This window comes from Patagioenas fasciata, chromosome W (assembly GCF_037038585.1).
Source record: "Patagioenas fasciata isolate bPatFas1 chromosome W, bPatFas1.hap1, whole genome shotgun sequence".
NCBI classification, from domain to species: Eukaryota; Metazoa; Chordata; class Aves; order Columbiformes; family Columbidae; genus Patagioenas; species Patagioenas fasciata.
The window spans coordinates 30,660,339-30,687,101 of NC_092559.1; positions in this window are offsets into that span (position 1 = coordinate 30,660,339).

Genomic DNA, 26,763 nt, shown 5'->3' on the forward strand with positions numbered 1-26,763 from the left:
GGAAGGAGACTCCACAACCTCCCTGGGTAGCCTGTTCCAGTGCTCTGTTACCCTCACTGAGAAGAAGTTCTTTCTCAAATTTAAGTGGAACCTCTTGTGTTCCAGCTTGATCCCATTGCCCCTTGTCCTATCATTGTTTGCCACTGAGAAGAGCCTGACTCCATCCTCGTGGCACTCACCCTTTATATATTTATAAACATTAATAAGGTTACCCCTCAGTCTCCTCTTCTCCAAACTAAAGAGACCCAGCTCCCTCAGCCTTTCTTCATAAGGGAGAAATAATACTCATAAGGGAGAAATAATACTCCAATTTTGCCAGTAAAGAAACCACATTCTATGGAATACTGGTTGATACAATATTTGAGAGCCATTAATCCTATTGTGATAAATGTGCACCTGGTAGTGCCAAAGCCCATACACTCTTCGACTAATATAGCAGGAAATAACATTTATTTTACTGTTTTAGACTTGAAAGATGCATTTTCTGTATACGATGGGATTTAGAGAGCCAGAAGCTTTTCACCTTTGAATGGGAAAGACCTACCACTGGAAGAAAGATGCAGCTTGCTAGACTGTTTGCCAAAAGGACTTAAGAACAATCCTGCTTTGTTTGGTGACATACTGGTAAAATAATTAGAAGCTTGGCAGGTATCTGTGACTGTGTTGCTGATTCAGGAGGCAGGGAAATTAACTTTGGGACAGCAGATTACTGCATTTGCACCATATGCTGTGGCCTCAGTGCTGGAACAACAAGGACACCGTTGGCTGTCACCTGGTACAGTACCAAGCAGCATTACTGGAACAGGATGATGTAGGTTTAAAAACAACAACATTTTGAATCCTGCTATTCTATTGCTTATATTTAATCATAACCAACTACTGAACAAGTTTTTTCTAGCAGACCAGACTTAAAGGATTCTCCACTGGAAGATGCAGAGTAGACTCTGTTCATGGGAGCAGTTTTGCTCTGAGTGAAGAACGACCATCTGGATATGCTGTGGTAACTAGAGAATATAACTGAATCACAATCATTGCCATCAAATATGTCAGCACAGAAAGCTGAGCTGATTGCTTTGATTAGAGCCTAAGAACTGTAACAAGGCGAGTGGGTTAATATATAGAGACTCTGCATATGCTTTTGGAATTGTGCATGCACATGAGACAATGTGGAAAGAAAGAGGACTTCTGACTTTACAAGTATCACCAGAGGTGTCAGTAATGCATTGTAAGGCTCACCAATTTGGACAATCTGAAGTTAAACTGCAAAGAAAGTGGCCAATGAAGCGATAATGTGTGCCTTGATCCTACAAAACCTATATGAGAGTAGATGCTATGATAGTAAGTGTTAAAAGATATGCAATTTGACCTAAAATGCAAAGTTGTAAGATCGGGTTAAAGCCTCCACCTGGAGAGGTAAAAAGAGGGAATTTTCTGGGACAATTTTGGTAAATTGATTTTTCTGAATTTTCCAGATGACCTGAAACTTTCCCATGACGGACCAACAAAACTAGGGAAGTAGCAAAGAAATTATTGAATAAAATCATACCAAGGTTTGGCCGTTCCACATTTTATAGTAGAAATAATACAGACCATTTCTACTCTTCTAGGGGTAAGATGGGATTTACATACCCCTTAGAGACTTCATTGTAGTGGGAAGGTAGAAATAATGAATCAATCTATAAAAAGACAATTAGCTAAATTGTGACAGGAATCTCATGCAAAATGGATAGATGTATTGTAAATTGTTTTCCTGAGAATTCACATTACTTCAAGAATAAGAGAAAAAGTAAGCCCTTCTGAAATATTGTATGGGAGACCCTATTCAGTAAACTTGTGTCCTGGTTTTGTTAAAAACAAGACCAGTTCTCTTTTAGTGATTTTTCCTTTCAGCTAAGTTCAGCTAAGTGCCTTCTAAGTAACTGCATATTTTTCCTAGACACTGTACTGGTGCTGATAAGAGGACCAACGGAATGCTGAAGAAGCTCATGCTTAGATTTATTACTATGGTAACCAAGGTTAACGGATAATGGGACATATTTGGAAGGAGGAGTGGATGGAACAACTGACTAAAATTGACCAACTGAGTATTCCATCCCATAATCATCATGTACCCTATATAAGAGCAGAGATCACAAGGGTCTCGCCTCTTCGACCGTGGCTAGAATCTGGAGAAAACCTTGTCTGTCTGCCTGTGATCTATAGGCCTCAGGCCCTGCATCCTTGAAATCCATTTTCTGGTTTGCTGTGAAGTCCCGCCCATGACTTCCGGGTGCCTGCCCTACACCTGCTGGAGCCAAGCTCCTAGCTCCGCCGCTGCTGGAGTGATGCCAACTCCATATCGGACATTCAAGATTGCTTTTGTATATTTTGTATATATATTTATTCTCTATTTATTAGTAGCATTAGTAAAACCTTTAAAATTTTTCCAACTTGTAAGACTCTTTCTAACTTGAAGTCCTTCTTCCTTATCTTTCTATCACCTTTTATGGTGGTGGGGATTAACAGAGGGCATCTGCCATTGTTTATTGTTGCCTTGCTTTAAACCTTGACAGATTTAATTTGTGACCCATACAGGGAGAGATGAACGTATGGGGAAAGAGAAAGTATGGATAGAGAGAGCCATACGGGGATAAGATAAGAAAAAAACTGTAACAGGTTTTGTTTAAAGGATGCTGTTGCAAATTTGGTTGGATTTAATAATGTCTTTTTTGGGATTAATTCTTATTGTTAATATTTTTGTGTGGAATGTCATCTCTGGAAGTCAGAATAAAGTTGTTATAAAAGTTTTGTTCATGGGTTGTGTAGAAGTGATTTATTTAATCCTAATTAAGCCAATGATGTATTTCTATTAATTGTTATCATACTTCAGGAGTATGCATTTTTGGAATTCTTTGGTAGAAGCAGAAGAAATTAAAGAGACCTGTGCCTTTTGTTTTCTCAGTTTCAGGAGTGATATTTTAGGACAGCTATTTAACTATTCTCTGCCTGTGGCATTAGAGCAAATTATAGATGCTTTGGGGAATTTTGAATATCCCTGGACATTTGAGTGAAGAGTCTCTGGAATGTGTGTCAGTCTTTGCTAGTGACAGGAATTGCCGCTCTTAAAGCTACAAGCACTTCAGCCACTGAAATGCCCATGCCAGCTACTGTACCCCCCTAGACAGATTCTGCAACTACGTCAGTTCTTATAACAGATACAATAGCTACTGCACCCCCCTCAACAGACTCTGCAGCAACTCCAGTTCCTGACTTGGATACTGCAGCCACTACAACTGCAACATCAGTTACTGCATCCACTCAAACCCCCACAACATGTGATGTGGCCATTCAGACTTGAACAGTATTAGTTCACAGAATCACAGAATGTTAGGGATTGGAAGGGACCTCAAAAGATCATCTAGTCCAATCCCCCTGCTGGAGCAGGAACACCTAGATGAGGCTACACAGGAATGTGTCCAGGCCTTAATTTTGCTCTTCGAGATCAAGGTAAATGAACCATTGATACAGGGAATTAACAATTAACTAATTAACACTTAAAGAACTAACACTTAAAGACTTAAAGAACTAACAGAGAGCTAACCCTTTAACCCACATCACTATTGCCTAACCTTGCTTAGCTTTGTGTAACTTATTGTATGAGAAAAAGGAGTTCGCTGACGCCTTGCAAAGATAGTAATCCTTGGGTGCATCCTTGGTGCATCCTTGGGTGAACTAGATAACAGAAACTTGGGCACAGGACAGGGGATATGCCAGTTTTAACCAACTCAGCAGTCTGAGTCCTAACCAACTCATCACACTGGACCAAAGGTGACGGTGTACAGAGAAGAGGACCCGGGTTCATGATCACTGCGCAGGTGCAACTAGGAGGAACCGGAGGTGGAGACTATGGAAATGGTCTCCTGGAACTCATTGTAATAAGAGCTGCCTTCTCGGGGACAGGTTATGAATATGTATAGGCATTCCTAAAACTTTCATGAATATGTAACACTTGACTGCATTTAACCAAGCTCACAGCTACTGTAATTTTACACATGTATTAGGTGAAATTATCCCTCATGTGTCCAGCGCTGTAAATACATACCTTCTTTACAATCTTAAGGGTTGTAAGATCATTTCTGCGCCTCACCATCATGAGTCCATCACCGAATGCACCGTGACATTAAATTGGCATCACGGACAGGATTCTGGGAAACAGAGGAGTGCAGGTAGTGTAGAGGGCTCTGTCTCTTGGAATCAAACCAGAAGATCTCAAAGTGCAAAAGGGGTGTTGCTCTCATGTTGATGAGAATTGTCTGCTAGGGAGAGTGAAGGGGTAATCTTATTTGTTAGTATAACTAAGTTGAGCCTTCCCGTAGCAGATTTTTGGCCCCTTCAACCACTCAGGAAAGAGAAGGGTGATGCAGCAGTTGCTGTGGCTTTTGTAACTAAGTTGTGCCTTCCCATAGTGGGTTTTGCCCCTTCGTAATAAGAATGACTGAAAAGGCTAATAATCGAGATGTGAGAAGTCGAGACTCGTTCTACACACTTTTAGCAGAGTATGGGGCTTGACCCTCCGTACCTGGAGAAGACTGGGCTCATGATAATTGGGCTAATTTACAGAGTGTAGTAGACCGAGTGATTTCTTTATAGACTAAGTCTAAGTTTAGATCAAATAAGGATAAAGCTATAGTCTGTGCTGTCCTAGGAGCTAACCTAGTAGCAGCGATTGAAGATCATCTCAGACGATGTAGTAATGAAAGCAAAATTATAGAATCCCTTGAAAATCTGGTGCAGATTTTGCAAAAAACTACCTTCAGTTTAGAACAACAATTAGAAAAAGAGAAGGAAGAAAATAGCTTATTAAAAAAAATATTTAAAAAACACAGGAGTGCTGAGAGAGTGGGAGCTAGAAGAGAAAAGTATCCGACAAATAAATCAAATCAATGAGGAGCATACTGACCCTCACATTACAAGTAAGCAAACACCTTACACTGACACTGAGCTGACCAAACTAAAGAAAGAGTGTGGTCACCTCCCTAAAGAATCTGAAATGGAGTACGTGTGACACGTATCCCTAACTGGGGGAGAACCCCTGGCAATCACTGGCACACCCAATCAATTGCTAGAAAGTGTACACAAAGCAGCCTGCTTGCAAATGATACATGAAAGAAAATTGATTCCCGAATATGAATCCCCAATGATGCTGCCAGTGAATCCTGACATGATAACTCCCTTGATAAGGGGACTTCCAGAGTCTCTCCGAGAAACAGGAAAACTAGAACCTCCATTCCCTAGTAGTGGGCAGGGGGATGGAGGATGGATTTATATCCAACAGCTCACACACACAAAGAGGGGAGATTTATTGATCACGGCTATAGTGGGTCCTAAGCATGCACTTGTAACCTTTTTAATCGATGCCAGTGCACAGATTTCTGCTCTGAAGGAAGAAGATGCTAAAAGGTGTGGGGTTTCTCCCTTGAAGTGACATTTTTGCGTCCTCAGTGCCTTACAGTCCACAGAACAATACCCCCTTCCCCTGGGTGCCAAGAAAGGTATCAAACCGGTTATACAAGAAATGTGAGAACAAAGAGTGGTAATAAATGCCCATTCTCTTTTTAACTCCCAGTGTGCCTGGGAGAAAAGTTTGTTCGTTGCTAGCCTGACTCTAGTAGAAGTAGAGAAGATTGCATGACAACAGCCGATCGTATTAAGAAGCTCATTTAAAATAATAAAAACAGTCACTTCTGGGGCCCGTACCCCTGATGAGGTGGTCCAGGAAGCCTCAGTATGAAAGTGGTATGCTCAGATTGAACACTATTGTAACATTTTCTCAATATCTGAAGGAACTTTAAAAAACCTAGCTATACAAGCTGTGGGCTGGGTAGCTTCTCATCAGGTAGATGGGGGATCCGCAGAAAATGGAATAACTGAGCTGATGAGTTAGCAAGACTGGCCCCCGTACAAAAGGACCAAATTTCAGAAGACTGGGAACGCTTGTTAGAATGGTTACATGTAAAATGCAAACACACTGGAGCTAAAGGCTTGTATCATGAAGCCCTGGTCAGCAAACAATGTCGAAGACAGCTTGAAAGGCACCCTTTAGAAGACAACCCTCTACATTTAAGGGAGGGTAAAGGTTTGTGGGATATCTGGCAGGTGGATTATTTTAGCCCCTTTAAGCAAACAGGAGGTAAACATTTTGTGCTGGTGGGGGGGAATAACCCCAGAATTGGTCCAAACTGAAGCTTTTGGCAGGGCTACAGGTGAAAACACTGTGAAACAATTGTGAGAATGGTTTGGAACTTTTCCAAAACCACAAGCTGCACCCCCGGATAATTGTATCATTTTAATTATTCTTGCCTCAAGGAGACGAGCCCTGTTTGTTTTCCTTTTTGCAGAAGAACTCTGAGGGAAACAGAGAATAACACAAATCATTCATTAATCGAATCTGAAGGCCTAAATTTTTAAAATGACCAATAGTATAAGCTGCTAATGCTTTTCTACATCTTTTCACTTACCTACTGTAGTAATTGAATGGGAGTGGGATAGTAAAGATTAAGTTAAAGACCTAACTGGTGTGTTGGGGACAGGATTGGAAGTCTTAAATGGTATTGATTCAGAAATATTAATGAATAAATTGGCTACCAGAAGTAAATATAAAAGACACACTTAGTGTGGTCCAAAATAACCTTTCTTTGGCTCTCAGTTGTACTCAGGCACAACTGTGGATGCAATCAGTAGCCACCTCAATCATAAGAGAAGCCACTTTACTTTAGTTTACTTTAGTAAACTTCACTTATAACCCCATCACAAACACAGCCACGACCTTTGTGTTAACCATACACAATGCTTCAATATACATAATTTACCCTATCATTGCATTAGGATTGAACCACAACAGAACTATACTCTATCCTTTCGAACACAGAGTATGGGTCCAAAAAGTAGAGGAAAAATGGCAAACTGTCAATTTAGAATCTTGTATTGTGCGAGAACAGCAAGGATTCATCTGTGAAAGTAATACAATCAGTGCTCAAGACATTTGTCTGAACACTGAGCAGAATTTTTGTCATTTTGAGATTCGTCCTGACAATCAAGAAACTGTATTAGTGTATATTGGCAAAGGTTGTGTGTGCTTGAGGACTGCTTGTAACTCTATATTAGTAGATACAGTGATGGTAAATATTAGAAATCATTCAAATTTTTGTGTTTGTAATTTTGTTAAAATTACTGGATGTGATTTTTCTTATTTAGCACCAGTTATATCTCATCAACTTATACAATCTAATGATACACCGATTTACAAATTACTACCTACACCTGTCAGGATGAATCTCACATTGGTAAAGCAATTGTTGCAACACCACGACTTGATCAAGATCTTGGAAGAAGTTCAAGTAAATGGACAGAAAACCTTGATAACCGTTCACCACAATGCTGAAGAAATTCACCGTGTGTTGAGTAGAAAAAGATGTTGAACATAAGTGGTGGGACACGCTTTTTGGGTGGTCACCTACTGCTACAGGCATCCTGAACAAGTTGTGTCACTCCATAGTTGTTCTCTTAGTATTAGTTTTGATAGGTTTTGTTCTGTCCGCCATATTGCATGTTTTAAATTGGAATTTGGTAAAGCGTTTGACACATTTAACATCTGTACTTAATGCACATAATTTGTTTAGTGTACCCTCCAATGTAGACATCCCTAAAACCATTGATACAAAGCGGATCACGTGGATATAAACCACTTTTCCTTTTCTTCCTCTATACCTCTCTTTGAGGATTGTGTTACTGCCACAAGCTCCTGATAATAATGTTCAGCCATGGGGTGGTGCAGGAGTCAGTCCAAAGAACAGTATCTGCTTGAACATTGCCATCAAGAACAGATGGACAACGACTTGGAGAGAGGCCTGAGGAAAAAAACTGTGTTATACAGGTCTCTCCGATCTGGGGACAATAGCTGTTGTCCAGAAGATGGATTTCCACCTGCTGCTTCAGCCAAACCTGCCCCCCCACCTCCTCCCTGTTACTAAGACCAATGAAGAAGAGCATGCGCAGAGGCTCGCCGAGGGTCTTGAGGTCACCCAAAGGACCAGAAAGAGACCCCTGAACGTGAGACCACAAAGGCGCAGACAGGTTCTGGCAGGTGAAGCGGAGATTCTTCGAGCCTGTGCAGTTAAGCCTGGATTGCAAAACAAAGGCGGAGATTGGCCTCGACCCATGGGAGTGAGGGGGGGTGAAGAAGCATAAAAGATGGTTCCTGACTGGACATTGTTGAGGTCTCCCCACCAAAGGATCACGGATCACGACAGAGGACTGGCAGGATGCTGTTTGGGACCTGGGACCATAGGGATGCCTTTGGACCCGTGATGGTAACCAACCCTCTTTCCCCCTTTCCTTTTTCTTTCCCTTTTTCTCTTTCTCTATCGCATGCCACTTTATGGGCAAAATAATAAAGTAACACTGTTTGATTGAATTAAAACCCCTTGGCATTTTGGTTGTCTAATTTTGCGCTTCGAGATCAAGGTAAACGAACCATCATGAGTCCATTACTGAATGGACCGTGACAGTACCCCAAAGACAGTTTTAGGCAGACAACAAGTTCCAAAATAGACTTTATTCTGGCCAGAAAAGTGCAGCCAACAAACCAACTGTCCTGGTTTTGTTAAAAACAAGTTTCTCTTTTAGTGAATTTGCCTGTCAGCTAAAGCCTTCATGTTAGCTGCATTTTCCTGGAGAACCCAACACGTGTTTTGGTTAAACCTAGCAATGGAATGCAAACTTATTGATAAGCATGGATGGACATCTCACGAGAGGGGCAACGAGAAAACTGATGACCGAGAGACTGACCAACGGTGTATAACATTCCATTCACGTGAATACTTCATATAAAAGTGGGAGATCACGAGGATCTCAGCCCCTTTTTCCCCCTTTTCCCTTTTTCCTCATGGCTGACATTAGGAGAGGACCTTGCTGGTCGTCCCTGCGAACTGAGGCCTAGTGACAGACTGAATCCAGCTCCGGTTGGCTACAGAGTCTAATCCAGGACTTTGGGTGCTGGCTCTGCAGTTGCTGAGACTTACAAGATTGGTTTTGTATATTTTGTATTATTTTCTCTATTCTTATTAGTAGCATTAGTAAAACATCTTTAACTTTTCCAACTCTCTTCTCTCTGTCCTTCTTTCCCTCCCGATCGCCTGTCCTGAGTGGGAAGGGGGGAGAGGGAGGGACAAAAGGGGGAAGTGGGGGGGAGAAGAGGTTAACAATACATCTGCCAGGGTTTGATTGTCACCCCGCAATCTTAACCCTCGACAGATAATTGGCGCCCAACGTGGGGCAAGAGAAAGGGGTAAATTTGAAGATTTTTGACTTTTCTACTGCTCTGACGTACCTTTCAATTTTCTTGGCACGGTGCCAACTCATAGAGTTGTGATACTCGTGCGTCTGCTTGCTTTGGATATTTTTTAGTGATATTAAGGCAAAGTGAATTACATTGATTTAAAAATGTTATGGCAAAAGTTGTATCAGTTATTTTCTACATTGTGCTCGCTGATCCCATATCTGTGTTGGTGTTTCTTTCTGAATCGAAGTATTCATTATACAACAACAAGAAACTGGACAGCGGTCATGATGATTCTGTGTGGTTTGGCATTGGTTTATTTCATTATACTGCAGCCGCTAATGAATTTCTACTCGCTTCTGCTTTACCTTGAAAAACCTCCAGGAGAGATTAAAGAGCAGAATGGCTCTATATTTGCTAATTGGTCAAGCGAATCTTTAGAAAGGCTGACTAACAATACTTTTGTGTTTTCACTAGGACAGTTTGCAAATGTTTTAGAGAACTTTGAATATCCTTGGAGCTTTGATAGAACTGTGATGGTGTTATCTGGTTTGCTGAATGTGTGTCAGTTTGTGTTACTGTTAAGAGAAATGAGGTTCAATAGGAGGTTTGCGTCTCTTCTTAGTCTTGAGATTTGCGGTGCGTCTTCGGAAGCTTTAGCAAAAAGCACTCCTAGCCGCTCGAGAAAAGGCAAAACAGCCAAAGCTGCTGCTGCTGCAGCCACTGCCCCCCCAACTGCGGCTTCACAGGCTGAAGCTACAGCTCCTACGCAGAGCTCCTCTGCCAAGGTCGCTGCAGATAACGTTACTTCTCTAGCCTCAAAGGCTAACAAGGCAGCCCCCCCGTCTTCACACACTGCTCACTGTTGCTGCTGTAACCACAGCAATCACTGTGACAGTCATTCAGACTCTGAAAATGAATCAAATGATGGTGAACCCATATCAGCATCAGTTGCCGGTTGTAAGAAAGTCACTAGAAAGACTACCCATGCAGCAGGTGATGGCACAGGGCCAACATCAACCCAAGGGGCATCATCAGGACAGGGTGGAGATGAAGTGACCACCACTCGGTCCTTTTCTCCAGGTGAGCTGAGAGATCTGCGAAAAGACTTTAGTCGTCGTGAAGGCGAGAATATTTTAACCTGGCTGCTGCGATGCTGGGACAATGGGGCAGAAACAATTGAATTAGAAGGTGGTGAAGCCAGGCAGCTGGGATCTCTGTCAAAAGATTCCACCATTGATAGGGCAATTTCAAGAGAGTCTAATGCCGCTGCTCTCTGGACCCGACTCCTGGCAGCTATGAAAGTCAGATTTCCCTACAAGGAAGATTGTATATCCACGTTAGGGAAATGGAATACTATGGAGAGAGGTATCCAGTTCCTGAGAGAATTAGCTGTGTGAGAGATCATCTATCTAGGACCAAACAGCCAAGAGGGGACAGACCCAGAGAGAATCAATTGTACAAAATCTATGTGGCGCAGATTTGTACAAAGTGCACCACCTGCATATGCTAAGTCATTGGCAGGAATGGTCTGGTCAGCTAGAGGTGTACAAGAAATTAATGAAGTGATTGAGCAGCTCCGGTACTTGGAGGACAGCCTTGCTGGTTCTCTACGGGCTTGTGTCTCTTCTGTGGAGAAACTGTGTGAAAAATCTGATGACCGGTTTGAAAAGCTGTTGCAAGAAATCAAAGAGCTCAGAGAAGACTCGTACCGTTCACGATCTGCACAAACCTATGTTTCAGCTGTTAGGAGAAGGGGTTTCCAATCTCGAGAGAGAGGGCAGAGACAGCCCACAAAAAGAGGTTCACTGTGGTTCTTCCTACATGAGCAGGGAGAAAACATGAATAAGTGGCATGGAAGGCCTACCTCAGAACTTCAAGAACGAGTACGTGAGATAAAAGGAAAAACTCCTAGGAAGGTGGCTGCTCCAGTTTACAAAAGGGGCAGAAGAGATTCTGATACTCTTGAAGGAACCTCTAATTCACACCCAGAGACTGTGCAAAACAGGAATTAGAGGTGCCCTGCCTCCAACCAGGTGGAGGAAAGGGATAACAGAGTTTATTGGACTGTACAAATACTATGGCCTGGTACAACACAACCCCAGGAGTACAAAGCTTTAGTGGACACTGGTGCTCAGTGCACAATAATTCCTTCTAATTTTAAAGGAACGCAATCCATCAATATTGTTGGAGTGACTGGGGGATCCCAGGAGCTGACTGTTGTAGAGGCTGAAATGAGCCTAACTGGAAAAAACTGGCAAAAGCATCCCATTGTGACTGGTCCAGATGCTCCGTGCATCCTTGGCATAGACTACCTCAGGAGAGGGTATTTTAAGGACCCAAAAGGGTATAGGTGGGCATTTGGTATAGCAGCTGTGGACACTGAGAAAATTGAACAGCTGTCTGATTTGCCTGGTCTTTCAGATGACCCTTCTGTTGTAGGACTGCTGATGGTTGACGATCAGCAGGTGCCAATTGCTACCACGACGGTGCATCGCTGGCAATACCGCACCGATCGAGACTCTTTGATTCCTATCCAGAAGCTGATCCGTCAATTGGAAAGCCAGGGTGTGATCAGTAAGACTCGCTCACCTTTTAACAGCCCAATCTGGCCAGTGCGAAAGTCTAGTGATGAGTGGAGACTAACTGAAGACTATCGTGGCCTGAATGAAGTTACACCACCACTGAGTGCTGCTGTGCCTGACATACTAGAACTGCAATTTGAACTGGTGTCAAAGGCAGCCAAGTGGTATGCTACAATTGACATTGCTAATGCATTTTTCTCTATTCCTGTAGCAGCAGAGTGCAGGGCGCAGTTTGCTTTCACCTGGAGGGGCATCCAGTATACATGGAATCGCTTGCCCCAGGGGTGGAAACACAGTCCTACCATCTGCCATGGACTGATCCAGACCACGCTGGAGCAAGGTGAAGCTCCAGAACACTTGCAATATATTGATGACATCATCGTATGGGGCGACACAGCGAAAGAAGTCTTCGAGAAAGGTGAGAGAATAATTCATATTCTTTTGGATGCTGGTTTTGCCATAAAACGAAGCAAGGTCAAGGGACCTGCACAAGAGATCCAGTTTTTAGGAATAAAATGGCAAGATGGCCGTCGTCAGATCCCAATGGATGTGATCAACAAAATTGCAGCAATGTCTCCACCTACTCATAAAAAGGAGACACAGACTTTCTTGGGCGTTGTAGGTTTTTGGAGAATGCATATTCCTGACTACAGCCACATTGTGAGCCCTCTCTATCGAGTGACTCGTAAAAAGAACCAATTTGAGTGGGGCCCTGAACAACAACAAGCCTTTGAACAAATTAAGCGTGAGATAACTCATGCGGTGGTCCTTGGACCAGTCCGAACTGGACTAGATGTTAAAAATGTGCTCTACACCGCAGCCGGAGATACTGGACTTACCTGGAGCCTCTGGCAGAAAGCACCAGGAGAAACCCGAGGTCGACCCTTAGGTTTTTGGAGTCGAGGATACAAAGGATCTGAGGCCAACTATACTCCAACTGAAAAGGAGATACTAGCCGCATATGAAGGAGTTCGAGCTGCTTCAGAAGTGATCGGCACTGAAGCACAGCTCCTCCTGGCACCTCGACTGCCGGTGCTGAGCTGGATGTTCAAGGGGACGGTTCCCTCTCCACATCATGCAACCGAAGTTACATGGAGTAAATGGATTGCACTGATCACACAACGAGCTCGAATTGGAAGTCTGAACCGTCCAGGGATATTAGAAGTGATTACAGAATGGCCAGAAAGCAAAGACTTTGGGATGTCTCCAGATGAGGAGGAAGTAAAACGTGCTGAAGAAGCACCACCATATAATACGCTTTCAGAGACTGATAAGCAGTATGCACTGTTCACAGATGGATCCTGTCGTCTTGTAGGAAAACATCGAAGGTGGAAAGTTGCTGTGTGGAATCCCACACGACAAGTTACAGAAGCCACTGAAGGACAAGGTGAATCCAGTCAGTTTGCAGAAGTGAAAGCCATCCAGCTGGCTTTGGACATTGCTGAATGAGAGAAGTGGCCAATACTTTATCTCTATACTGACTCATGGATGGCAGCAAATGCCTTATGGGGGTGGCTACAGCAATGGAAGAAAAGCAACTGGCAGCGCAGAGGTAAACCCATTTGGGCTGCCACACTGTGGCAAGACATTGCTGCTCAGCTAGAGAGCCTGCCTGTGAAAGTTCGTCATGTAGATGCTCATGTGCCTAAAAGTCGAGCCACTGCGGAACATCTAAACAACCACCAAGCAGATCAAGCTGCTAAGATTAAAGTATCTGAGGTGGACTTGGACTGGCAACATAAAGATGAACTTTTCCTAGCTCGGTGGGCCCATGATGCTTCAGGGTATCAAGGTAGAAATGCAACATACAAATGGGCTCGTGATCGAGGGGTGGATTTAACTATGGACACTATTTCACAGGTTATTCATGAATGTGAAACTTGCGCCGAAATCAAACAAGCAAAACGGTTAAAACCTGTATGGTATGGGGGGCGATGGTTAAAGTATAAGTATGGAGAAGCTTGGCAGATTGATTATATTACACTTCCACAAACACGTCAAGGTAAGCGTTATGTACTTACAATGGTGGAAGCAACCACTGGATGGTTGGAAACATATGCCGTACCTCATGCTACAGCCCAAAATACTATCTTGGGCCTTGAGAAGCAAGTCCTTTGGCGGCACGGTACGCCAGAAAGAATTGAATCAGACAATGGTACTCATTTCAAAAACAGTATTATAGACAATTGGGCCAAAGAACATGGTATTGAGTGGGTATATCATATTCCATATCATGCACCAGCCTCTGGGAAAATTGAAAGGTACAATGGTTTGTTAAAAACTGCACTAAAGGCACTTGGTGGTGGAACCTTTAAAAACTGGGATTCACATTAAGCAAAAGCCACTTGGTTGGTCAACACTAGGGGATCAACCAATCGAGCCGGGCCTGCCCAATCAGAAATTCTACGTACTGTAGAAGGAGATAAAGTCCCTGTAGTACACATGAAAAATATCTTAGGAAAGGCAGTCTGGGTTACTCCTGCCTCAGGCAAAGGCAAACCTATTCGTGGGATTGTTTTTGCCCAGGGACCTGGCAGCACCTGGTGGGTGATGCTTAAGGATGGAGAAGTTCAGTGTGTACCTCAAGGGGATATCATTTTAGGTGAAAATATGCAATGTTGAACTGTATGATGTGAATTGCCGCACTAACAATGTTTAATAAGTGTCTTTCAGATCAAGACAATGGTGATGAAACTAGAGCTAGCTTCTTCAAGTGGCGCCCGACACCTTCTTCGAAGTTGGTGTCCTTAACCCACAAACAGTGGTCATGAGATGCACTTGTACCATTTTTCCTGCCCTGGGAGACTGTTGTGACAAAATGAACTTAATGAATTTTTCAAAGGATGGTCCACTGATGTAGTGGCAGAGCCCCCCCCGCCCCAGGGGGATGGGGTTGTCGCCAGCCTGGCTGAGAGGTGAAGCCAGAGACAAAAGAGACTAAAGGAGCACCATTAGAAGGTAACAATGAGTGAGCAATCGCCGGACACATGCGTGCAGAGCGCGTGGACAGTACATGCAGCCTATCATGTTATTGTATAACACGAGTTACAACCAATCACGTTGTTGTAAGGCGCGTGGACAGGGCAGCTTTGCTATAAAGCTAGCCCGGTCCGACAATAAAGCGAACTCTGTGAACATCATATTGGTGTGTCAGGTTCCGTGGCTCGCATGGATAAAGCAACACTTTGGTGACCCCGACGTGATACTTCGTATCGAAGCAAGATCGCCGGAAGTGAAGACGCGAGGACGCCACCTGGGGGCGACACCAGCCCAGCGCTCAATCATAGCGGAAAGTAGGCCTACGAAGAAGCAGGTGGCATGGGAAACACGGCATCCGTGGAAGAAAAAATAATAGTGAGAAGTATTCTGCAGCTGGCTGCAAGAACAGGAAGAATTTTGGAAAAAGACGCGGTGGAGCGCCTTTTACTATTCGCCCAGCGTAAGGGCTGTGTTCGTTCGACGGACGAATTTTTTTCTCCCAGTACATGGGAGGACATAGGGACCGAACTATGGGAAGCGGTTACAAGGGGGAGCCGCGAGGCTTGCGATCTCGCCGGACCCTGGCGGGAGGTCAGGCAGCTAATGCAGGAAGTCTCAGAGGAGCCGGAGCTGTGTGCCGTCCCCTCGGAGCCGCCCGCCGCGAGCTGCCCACCCTCCGAGAACTCCGAAGAATCAACACCGCTGGTATGTCCCGTATCAGATCTGGAGTTCTGGGGCGGAGAGCAAATTATACCCTCTGCGCCCGTTGAGCCATTGCCTGGCTCCGACAACGAATGGCAGCAACCGGCAAGTTTCAACAAGCCAGGACAAGTTAATCCAGCCGACGTGCCTTTGCCGGAGGACCCGATGGAACACCAGGACGGAGCACCGCAGAATCGCCCTGAGTTCCAGGAGGAGAGCCACGTGCAGAGCCTGAAGGACTTACTGAGACGGCAGGAGAGCCAGATACAAGAAGTTCTAGAAGCTATGAAACGACTAGATGGCGGTAACAGTAAAACTTCGCGGTTAATAGCATATAAAAAGGCGTCAGATGCAATTAAGGACGGGCTGGAGGCAATTGGCAGGGAATGTGAAAAACGGGGAAAACAGGAAAGGGAGGGGGTGGAATTAGACCTCACTCCGGAGGAGCTCCGTATCAAAAGGGAGCGAATACAAAAATGGGCTAGACAATGTGTTGAAGATGGGATGTGGTCTGTAAGAGAAGCAGATGAATATTTGAGAGCGCGATATGGAAAAGGGCTGGAGACTGGGTTAGCAGATCGGTTTGCAAATATGCGCCGACTTACTGATCCACAGGGAAACACAAGGGAATTGTATAGCAGTGATAATAATGATAATTTGGGTGCTGCCCCTGTGCATCAGGGTAGAGATATTCCTCGAGATCATTCTTATAATGCAGGGCAACGTTGGCAAGGAGTAATCAGAGATGCAACTATTGAAGGGATCATGTTACCTGGTAGTATTACAGCAGTGCCAGTGCACATAGATAATAGAGGACAAAGGCAGTGGTCGCCTTTTGATTGGAAAACGGTTAAGCAATTGCAAAGTGCAGTTATGCAATATGGTACGGATAATAAGCATGTGATGCAGCTAATCAATTCATTTTTCAAGGAGCAAGTACTAACTCAAACAGATATTAGGGCGTTGATGGAGTTATTGCTTCCTCCAACGGGGTATTTGCTGTTCTTGGACAAGTGGCAGGGGAAAGTGGAATTGGCAGTATTAGAAAATGTTCGTTTACCAGCTGATGATCCGTTGCGGTTAGCTAGCATGGACCAGTTACTGGGTCGTGGGCAATATGCGGATGGTGCTACTCAGGCAGCACTTCATCCAAGGATTTTGCAGCAAACGCAAGGGCTTGCCTTGGCGGCAGTGAAAGAATTGCCAAATAGAGGTAACCCTGTGCCACCCTATTCTACAATAGAGTGGGATCCTGGGGAACCATATATGACATTTGTGGATCGTTTAAAAGAAGTGATAGATGCCTCTCCTAACTTGACTCCAGAGGCAAAAGCTGCTGTGGGGAAAGATTTGGCTATGATGAATGCAAACACCCAATGCCAACAGATATTAGCCGGTTTGGGAAAAACTGCTTCTTTAGCAGAGATGGTGGAAGCTCGCACACAGGTACCGATTATGCAACAGGAGGTAGAAAAAGCAAAAATACATGCTCAAGCCCACGCTGCAGCCTTGGCTGCAGCACTTAAGCCTGCAATGAAAGGCCGAAGCCCTTCTTGTGGCCTAGCATGTTTTACTTGCGGACAGACAGGACATCTTAAAAGAAACTGCCCTCAATATGCTTAGCAGCATTGCAAAAATGGCATAACTCTCCAGTTAATCTGGTAACAGATTCTCTTTATGTTGTGGGAATTGTACAAAGAATACATAGAGCACTTTTGCAGCGAGTTTCCAATTCCTTGTTGTTTGAAGCATTGTTAGATTTGTGGAACGTATTAGATTATAGGACAGCACCAGTATTTATCATGCATATAAAAAGCCATACTAACATACCAGGTGGTCTAGTAGAAGGAAACAGCACCATAGACAAACTTGTGGCAGTAGCAGATATATCCCCTTTTGAACAAGCCAGACAAGCTCACGAATTCTTTCATCAATCCTCAGCAGCACTCCGAAAGCAGTTTACAATTACAAAGGAACAAGCTCGAGCCATTATTGCAGCTTGTCCTGATTGTGCCCGCATAGTCCCTCTCCAACAAAAGGGAGTAAATCCTCGGGGCTTGCAGCCAGGTCAGTTATGGCAAACTGATATTACTGAATTTGCACCATTTGGCAGACAAAAGTACATTCATGTCTCCATAGATACCTGTTCAGGACTGCTGTGGGCTACAGCCTTGACCTCAGCAAATGCAAAGGCAGTAAAACGTCATTTACTACAAGCTTTTGCTGTCATGGGTGTCCCTACACAAATCAAAACAGATAATGGTCCTGCATACCACTCTGACAGACTTGCAGCCTTCCTCACCCAGTGGAAGGTACAGCACCTGTTTGGAATCCCTTATAATTCTACTGGCCAAGCAATTATTGAGCGTGCACACCGTGCATTAAAAAATCTTTTGTCTGTTTTGAAAAAACAAGGGGGAATTGGTGTGAGCCCAGAAGAGGTATTGATGAAGGCATTGTATGTGCTGAACTGGCTTAATCCTAAAAGTGAAACTGAAATGGAACCAATTGTTATGCACCATATCAAAAATGTCAAAGATTTTTCCGAAAATGTGCCTAAGGTTAGTGTGTTTAATCCGACAACACAACAATGGGAAGGTCCTATGTCACTAATAACCTGGGGAAGGGGATATGCTTGTGTTTCTACAGGTAACCACAAAAATTCATGGATCCCAGCAAAGTGGGTGAGACCTTGGCTAGCTAACAGAGAAGAAACCGATTGCAGTGATGACAACCCTTAACCTCAGACATGTTATCGCTTTAAGCAACGAATGTAGCCAATGTTGAGAATACCACTTTGTAAAACAGAGCAGCAATTAATGTTTTGTTATTGGACATGTTCACAGTTATGAAGAGTTTGATTGTATGTGTTGTTTGAACTTAAAAGTTAAAAAGATAGAAGATTTGCAGAACAAGAAAATAACAGAAGATATTGGGTTTTTTGGGGTGAATGCCTTGTTTGGTTAAAAGGAATATTGAAAACAGGTTTGTTCTTGTTAATTGTAATTGTATTAGCCTTAATGTTCTTACCCTGTATTTCACACTGTATTTAAAGCATGATACGGCGTATTGTTAATATAAAATAAAAGAGGGGGAGATGTAGTGGCAGAGCCCCCCCCGCCCCAGGGGGATGGGGTTGTCGCCAGCCTGGCTGAGAGGTGAAGCCAGAGACAAAAGAGACTAAAGGAGCACCATTAGAAGGTAACAATGAGTGAGCAATCGCCGGACACATGCGTGCAGAGCGCGTGGACAGTACATGCAGCCTATCATGTTATTGTATAACACGAGTTACAACCAATCACGTTGTTGTAAGGCGCGTGGACAGGGCAGCTTTGCTATAAAGCTAGCCCGGTCCGACAATAAAGCGAACTCTGTGAACATCATATTGGTGTGTCAGGTTCCGTGGCTCGCATGGATAAAGCAACACTCTGATTAATTACTCCTGTGTATATATGTACATATGTGTATATATATATATATAGTAGTAGTGATTAATTAGATTGTATTGATAGATTGTATTAATAAGGTTTAAGTATTCAGTGAATGTCATATTATAAGGGGTGGAATGTCCTGGTTTTGTTAAAAACAAGTTTCTCTTTTAGTGAATTTACCTGTCAGCTAAAGCCTTCATGTTAGCTGCATTTTCCTGGAGAACCCAACACATGTTTTGGTTAAACCTAGCAATGGAATGCAAACTTATTGATAAGCACGGATGGACATCTCGCGAGAGGGGCAACGAGAAAACTGATGACCGAGAGACTGACCAATGGTGTATAACATTCCATTCACGTGAATACTTCATATAAAAGTGGGAGATCACGAGGATCTCATCCCTTTTTCCCCCTTTTCCCTTTTTCCTCATGGCTGACATTAGGAGAGGACCTTGCTGGTCGTCCCTGCGAACTGAGACCTAGTGACAGACTGAATCCAGCTCCGGTTGGCTACAGAGTCTAATCCAGGACTTTGGGTGCTGGCTCTGCAGTTGCTGAGACTTACAAGATTGGTTTTGTATATTTTGTATTATTTTCTCTATTCTTATTAGTAGCATTAGTAAAACATCTTTAACTTTTCCAACTCTCTTCTCTCTGTCCTTCTTTCCCTCCCGATCGCCTGTCCTGAGTGGGAAGGGAGGAGAGGGAGGGGCAAAAGGGGGACGTGGGGAGGAGAGGAGGTTAACAATACACCTGCCAGGGTTTTTGTTGTCACCCCACAATCTTAACCCTTGACAGATAATTGGCGCCCAACGTGGGGCAAGAGAAAAGGGTAAATTTGGAGATTTTTAGCTTTTCTACTGCTCTGATGTACCTTTCAATTTTCTTGGCACGATGCCAACTCATAGAGTTGTGATACTCGCGCGTCTGTTTGCTTCGGATATTATTTAGTGGTATTAAGGCAAAGCGAATTACATTGATTTAAAGATGTTATGGCATAAGTTGTATCAGTTATTTTCTACATTGTGCTCACTGATTCCTTATCTGTGTTGGTGTTTCTTTCTGAATCGAAGTATTCATTATATAACAACAAGAAACTGGACAGCGGTCATGATGATATTGTGTGTTTTGGCACTGGTTTATTTCATTACACTGCAGTCGCTAATGAATTTCTACTCGCTTCTGCTGTACCTTGAAAAGCCTCTGGGAGAGATTAAACAGCAGTACGGCTATGTGTTTGCTAACTGGTCAAGCGAATCTTTAGAAAGGGTGACTAACCATACTTTTGTCTTTTCACTGAGACAGTTTGCAAATGTTTTACACAACTTTGAATATCCTTGGAGCTTTGATAGAACTGTGATGGTGCTATCTGGTTTGCTGAATGTGTGTCAGTTTGTGCTTCTGTTAAAAGAAATGAGGTTCAATAGGAGGTTTGCATCTCTTTTTAGTCCTGGGATTTGCGATGCGTCTTCGGAAGCTTTAGCAAAAAGCACTCCGAGCCACTCGAGTAAAGGCAAAACAGTGAAAGCTGCTGCTGCAGCCACTGCCCCCCCAATCGCAGCTTCACAGGCTGAAGCTACAGCTTCTACACAGAGCTCCTCTGCCAAGGTTGCTGCAGATAACATTACCTCTCCAGCCTCAAAGGCTAACAAGGCAGCCCCCCCTTCTTCACACACTGCTCACTGTTGCTGCTGTAACCACAGCAATCACTGTGACAGACATTCAGACTCTGGAAATGAATCGAATGATGGTGAACCCATATCAGCATCAGTTGCCGGTTTTAAGAAAGTCACTAGAAAGACTACTCGTGCAGCAGGTGATGGCACAGGGCCAACATCAACCCAAGGGGCACCATCAGGACAGGGAGGAGATGAAGTGACCACCACTCGGTCCTTTTCTCCAGGTGAGCTGAGAGATCTGCGAAAAGACTTTAGTCGTCGTGAAGGTGAGAATATTTTAACCTGGCTGCTGCGATGCTGGGACAATGGGGCAGAAACAATTGAATTAGAAGGTGGTGAAATCAGGCACTGGGATCTCTGTCAAAAGATTCCACCACTGATAGGGCAATTTCAAGAGACTCTAATGCCACTACTCTCTGGACCCGACTCTTGGCAGCTATGAAAGTAAGATTTCCCTACAAGGAAGATTGTATATCCAAGTTAGGGAAATGGAATACTATGGAGAGAGGTATCCAGTTCCTGAGAGAATTAGCAGTGCGAGAGATCATCTATTTTGGACCAGACAACCAAGAGGGGACAGACCCAGACAGAATCAATTGTACACGACCTCTGTGGCGCAGATTTGTACAAAGTGCACCACCTGCATATGCTAAGTCATTGGCAGGAATGGTCTGGTCAGCTAGAGGTGTACAAGATATTACTGAAGTGATTGACCAGCTCCGGAACTTTGAGGACAGCCTTGCTGGTTCTCTGTGGGCTTGTGTCTCTGCTGTGGAGAAACTGTGTGAAAAATCTGATGACCGGTTTGAAAAGTTGTTGCAAGAAATCAAAGAACTCAGAGAAGACACGTACCATTCACGACCTGCACAAACCTATGTTTCAGCTATTAGGAAAAGACGTTTCCAATCTCGAGAGAGAGGGCAGAGACAGCCCACAAAAAGAGGTTCACTGTGGTTCTTCCTACATGAGCAGGGAGAAAACACGAATAAGTGGCACGGAAGACCTACCTCAGAACTTCAAGAACGAGTACGTGAGATAAAAGGAAAAACTCCTAAGAAGGTGGCTGCTCCAGTTTACAAAAGGGGCAGAAGACATTCTGATGCTCTTGAAGGAACCTCTAATTCACACCCAGAGACTGTGCAAAACAGGAATTAGAGGTGCCCTGCCTCCAACCAGGTGGAGGAAAGGGATAACAGAGTTTATTGGACTGTACTTGCACTGAAATCAAACAAGTGAAACGGTTAAAGCCTGTATGGTATGGGGGGTGATGGTTAAAGTATAAGTATGGAGAAGCTTGGCAGATTGATTATATTACACTTCCACTGTTGGGAAGTAAAATGTGGGAAAGCAAGATGTGCAGTTCCAGCCATCTGGATGATAAAGAAAGATCAATACTAACATGACCATCCGGATGGTCGAAGACATAATACTAACATAATAATATGTAAAGGGCCTTGGACAGATTACTTTGAAGTACATTTCTCGTAACTGTAAAAAGTTATAGCCCAAACTCGTGAGAATGGTATCTCGGGCCAGATAACCGCCCCCAAGTGCATGGGATGTGTGAATGTCCTTGGGCCTGGTCTGTGAATGAGTGGAAAAACAAGTGAGACAAATATCACATGAATTTAGTGTGTTCTTAATAACAATTAGTGGAAAAACACCTTTTTGTAAACATCTTAGCATCTTAGTCCAGACCTGTACCTGTAAATCCTATGGTCAATGGTGAATAAAGAAGGTAGCCTAAGCCTAGGCCTAGGTCAGCTCTCTGCCTGGCCAGGCTCTGCACTCCTTCCTGAACAAGATCTTTGCCTCTGCATGAATTTCTGTCTGCGTCCTGGTATGCGTTGTTCCTAATCGCCGCGTTCCACAAACACGTCAAGGTAAGCACTATGTACTTACAATGGTGGAAGCAACCACTGGATGGTTGGAAACATATGCCGTACCTCATGCTACAGCCCGAAATACTATCTTGGGCCTTGAGAAGCAAGTCCTTTGGTGACACGGTACGCCAGAAAGAATTGAATCAGACAATGGTACTCATTTCAAAAACAGTATTATAGACAATTGGGCCAAAGAACATGGTATTGAGTGGGTATATCCTATTCCATATCATGCACCAACCTCTGGCAAAATTGAAAGGTACAGTGGTTTGTTAAAAACTACATTAAAGGCACTTGGTGGTGGAACCTTTAAAAACTGGGATTCACATTAAGCAAAAGCTACTTGGTTGGTCAACACTAGGGGATCAACCAATTGAGCCGGGCCTGGTCAATCAGAAATTCTTCGTACTCTAAAAGGAGATAAAGTCCCCAGAGTGGTTTGTCCCATATTGAGTGCACACCCCTGGGCTGGCATTCTAAACAATCTAAACCGTCCTCGACACCCCCAAAAAGTGATGGATGTCCTACCCTGTCGGGCAGAGGGGGGAGACCCAAGACAGCCCCTGCCCTATCACTGTTGGGTAGAGGTAGGGGACCAAAAAGATGATGAGGGTTAGAAGCAAGTTCCAGTTTGGTGCCACGGGCAACCCCCCTCCCTAACTGCTTTGCTTCTCCAGATGCTCCTCCGTAATAAGTTCGAGGCCCTGGATCTTGAAGAAGAGGTAGGTGAGGATGTGGTGCAAGGCCCACCTACGAGGTCACATAGGAAGAGGTAGTTGACTCCACGCCTCAAGACTGCCTCTGATAAGAAAGAAAGAAGGGTAATTGCAGTAGGCGATTTCCTTCTGGGAGGAACAGAGGGCCCAACATACAGAGTTGACCCTCATCATAGGGAAGTTTGTAGTCTACCAGGAGCCCGTATCAGGGATATCACCAAGACACTTCCCTACCTGGTGCACCCAATAGACTACTAGCCACTGCTGATCTTCCAGACAGGTGGGGAGGAAGCTGCATCCCGTAGTCTGAGGGGAATGAAGAAAGATTTCAAGGTCTTGGGAGGGTTGGTGAAAGAGTCTGGGGCACAAGTGATTTTCTCTTCCCTCCTTCCATTTTTGGGTGACTATGTGGGATGGAATAGAAGAATTCAGTCCATAAATTATTCGCTACAAGACTGGTGCTACAGAGAGGACTTCGGATTGTTTGATAATAGCTGGTTTTATAAGACACCAGTCCAGACAGTGATACGTGGGAAAGGTTTATCTCACAGGGGCAAAAGGATACTGGGACAGGAATTAGCAGGGCTCATTTGGAGAGCTTTAAACTAGATTTGATGGGGGATGGGGTTGTAGCTGGGCTTGCACCAGTGGGGCAGCACTGTAGTATTGAGGCCTCCCTAGGGTGAAACTGGTGTACTCAACTCACTCCGTGAAATGCCTGTACACCAATGTGTGCAGCATGGGGAAAAAGCAGGAGGAGTTAGAAACCTGTGTTAGGGCAGGAGATTATGATCTGGTGGCGATTACAGAGACATGGTGGGACAGCTCACATGACTGGAATATGGTCATGGATGGCTATGTCCTTTTCAGGAAAGACAGACCAGCCAGGCGTGGTGGTGGAGTTGCTCTTTATGTGAGAGAGCAACTACAATGTATTGAGTACTGGGGCAGATGAGAAGAGAGTTGAGAGTCTGTGGGTGAAAATTAAGGGGCAGGCTGACAGGGGTGATACTGTTGCGGGTGTCTATTATAGGCCACCAGAGCAGGGTGAGGAAGTTGCCGAGGTCTTCTACAGGCAGCTGAGAGTGGCCTCACAGTCACAGGCCCTGGTTGTCGTGGGGGATTTTAACTTCCCTGATGTTTGCTGGAAGGACTACTCAGCCAGACATCCACAGTGCAGGAAGTTCTTCCAGTGCATTGACCATAACTTCCTGATGCAAATGGTGGATGAGCCAACTAGGAGAGGAGCACTGCTGGACCTCATTCTCATTAACAAGGAGGGTGTGTTTGAAGCAGTAAAGGTTGAGGGATGCCTTGGTTGCAGCTACCATGAAATGGTGGAGTTCAGGATCTCATGTGGCAGAAAGAGAATAGCAAGCAGAATTGCAACCCTGGACTTGAGTAAGGCAAACTTAGGCCTTTACAAGCAATTGCTAGGGGAAATCCCATGGGCAAGGCTGCTTGAAGGTAAAGGGGTCCAAGATAGTTGTTTAGCATTCAAGGACTGTTTTTTCCAAGCTCAAGATCAGAGCATCCCGACACGTAGGAAGTCAAGGAAGGGAGCCAGGAGATCCGTGTGTTTAAGCAGGGAACTGCTGCGCAAGTTCAAGTGGAAGAGGAGAGTTTACAGATCGTGGTAGAAGGGGCTGGCCACTTGGGGAGAATATAAGGCTGTTGTCAGAGGATGTAGGGAGGCAACTAGGAAAGATAAGGCCTCCTTAGAATTCCACCTGACGAGAGGGGTCAAGGACAACAGAAAGAGCTTTTTCAAATACATGGCAGATAAAACTAACACCAGAGGCAATGTAGACCCACTGATGAACGAGGTGGGTGCCCTGGTGGCAGAAGATACAGAGAAGGCAGAGTTACTGAATGCCGTCTTTGTCTCTGTCTACTCTGCCAGAGGCTGTCCTGAGGAACCCTGTACCACTGAGGGCCCAAAGGAAGTCAGGACAATGGTGGAGTCTGCCTTGATTGATGAGGATTGGGTTAGGGAACAATTAAGCAATCTGGACATCCATGAATCCATGAGTCCAGATGGTATGCATCAGTGGGTACTGAGGGAACTGGCTGAAGTTATTGCTAGGCCACTCTCCATCATCTTTGCTAAGTGTTGTGAAATGGGAGAGGTTCCTGAGGACTGGAGGAAAGCAAATGTCACTCCGGTCTTCAAAAAGGGTAAGGAGGACCCGGGTAACTATAGACCAGTCAGCCTCACCTCCATCCCTGGAAAGGTGATGGAACAGCTTATCCTTGGTGCCATCTCAAAGCATATCAAGGATCAGAGGGTCTTTAGGGACAGTCACCATGGCTTCAACCAGTCATGCTTGACCAATCTCATAGCCTCTTATGAGGACATAATGAGGTGGATAGATTGCGGCGATGAGGAACGACGCACACTGGGACACAGACCAAGATGCACACACAGGCAGAGATCTTGTGCAGGAAGGAGCGCAGAGCCGGGCAGAGCAGAGAGCTGAGCCAGGCTGAGGCCCTCTTTATTAGCCTTTGATAATTTATAGGATTTACAGATACGGATCTGGACTATGATGTTTTATCAATAATTGTTATTAAAAACACACCACACTCATATTACGTCTGTTTCAGTTACGTTCCCACTCATTCACAGGTCAGGCCCAATGACATTCAGACATCACATGTACTTGGGGACATTTATCTGGCCCGAGATAACATTCTCACTAGTCTGGGCTATCACTTTTTACAGTTATGAGAAACGTACTTCAGCACAACCTGCCCTTTATATTTTGACTAGTTCCTATGATCTAATTATGTCAGTACTACTTCTTCTTTGACCATCCGGATGGTCATGTTAGTATTCCTTTATCATCCAGGTGGCTAGAACTGCACATCTTGCTTTCCCATGTCTTTGCTTTCCCATATACATGGTGGCAAAGCAGTGGATGTGGTCTACCTTGACTTCTGTAAAGCATTTGGCACAGTCTCACACAGCATCTTGCTGCTAAAATAAGGCAGTGTGGTCTGGACGATCGGGCAGTGAGGTGGACTGTGAACTAGCTGAAGGAAAGAAGCCAGAGAGTCGTGGTCAATAGGGCAGAGTCTAGTTGGAGGCCTGTGTCTAGTGGAGTGCCTCAGGGGTCAATACTGGGGCCTGTATTATTCAATATATTCATCAATGATTTGGATGAGGGAATAGAGTGCACTGTCAGCAAGTTTGCTGATGACACCAAACTGGGAGGAGTGGCTGACACGCCAGAAGGCTGTGCTGCCATCCAGCGAGACATAGACTGGAGAGTTGGGCAGGGAAAAATGTAATTAAATATAGCAAGAGCAAGTGTAGAGTCTTGCATCTGGGTAGGAACAACCCCAGGTTTGGGTATAAGTTGGGCAATGACCTATTAGAGAGCAGCATAGGGGAAAGGGACCTGGGGATCCTGGTGGACAGCAGGATGACCATGAGCCAGCACTGTGCCCTTGTGGCCAAGAAGACCAA